This window comes from Otolemur garnettii, unplaced genomic scaffold (genome assembly GCF_000181295.1).
Source record: "Otolemur garnettii isolate 467f Iridium unplaced genomic scaffold, OtoGar3 scaffold00009, whole genome shotgun sequence".
NCBI classification, from domain to species: Eukaryota; Metazoa; Chordata; class Mammalia; order Primates; family Galagidae; genus Otolemur; species Otolemur garnettii.
Genome location: NW_003852404.1, coordinates 1,200,906 through 1,202,360, shown reverse-complemented (window position 1 = coordinate 1,202,360; position 1,455 = coordinate 1,200,906).

The window sequence follows — 1,455 nt, the reverse complement described above, 5'->3', positions numbered from 1 at the left end:
CCCCCCATCCACCCCCCTCACCTCCCCTTTCCCACCCCCTTCCCTTATTCTAAGGCTATAATTAGGTTATGACATTCCTATAAAAGCTATGAATTAGTTTCAAAACAGGGCTGTGTACATTGGATACTTTTTCTTCCATTCCTGAGATACTTTCCTAAGAACACTTTCTAATTCCATCCATATAAACATGAAGCAGGAAAAGTCTCCATCTTTCTTTAGGGCTACATAGTATTCCATGGTGTAAATATTCCACTATTTATTGATCCATTTGTGGATCGATGGACATTTAGGCTTCTTCCATGACTTAGAAATTTTGAATTGGGCTGCAATAAACATTCTGATACAAATATCTTTGTTGTAATTCTATTTTTGGTCTTCTGGATATATACCTAATAAAGGAATTGCAGGATCAAATGGCAGGTCTATTTTTAGATCTCTCAGTGTTCTCCAGATGTTTTTCCAAAAGGAACGAATTAATCTGCATTCCCACCAGCAGTGTAGAAGTGTTCCCTTTTCTCCACATCTCTGGTTTTGGGGTTTTATGACATGGGCTAATCTTACTGGGGTTCAGTGGTACCATAAAGTAGTTTTGATTTGCATTTCTCTGATGATTAAGGATGAGAGTATTTTTTAAATATATCTGTAGGCCATGCGCCTATCTTCTCTAGAGAAATTTCTATTCAAGTCCCTTGCTCACCCTGAGATGGGATCACTTGTTTTTTTCTTGCTAATACGTTTGAGTTCTCTATGGATTCTGGTTATTAAACCTTTGTTGGAGACATAACCAGCAAATATCTTCTCCCATTCTGAGGGCTGTCTACCCGCTTTATTTGCTGTGTTCTTGGCTGTGCAGAACCTTTTAAGTTTGATCAGGTCTGAAAAGTGTATTTTTGACATTGCTTCAATTGCCCAAGGGGTCGTCCTCATAAAATTTTCGCCCAAGCTGATTTCTTCAAGTGTTTTCCCTACCCTTTCTTCTAGTATTTTTATGGTTTCATGTCTTAAGTTTAAATCTTTAATCCAGTGAGAGTCTATCTTAGTTAATGGTGAAAGGTGTGGGTCTAGTTTCAGTCTTCTACAGGTCACCAGCCAGTTTGCCCAGCACCATTTGTTAAATAGGGACTCTTTTCCCCACTCAATGTTTTTAATTGGCTTGTCAAAGATCAGATAACAGTAGGTGGCTGGATTCATCTCTTGGCTCTCTACTCTGTTCCATACATCTACCTCTTTTTTTTTGTGCCAGTACCATGCTGTTTTGATCACTATCGATTTATAGTGTTGTCTGAGGTCTGGTAGTGTGATACCTCCTGCTTTGTTTTTATTCCTGAGTAATGTCTTGGCTATTTGAGGTTTTTTCTGATTCCATATAAAATGAAGTATTATTATTTCTAGATCTTTAAAGTATGACAGTGGAGCTTTAATGGGGATTGCATTAAAATTATATATTGCTTTGGG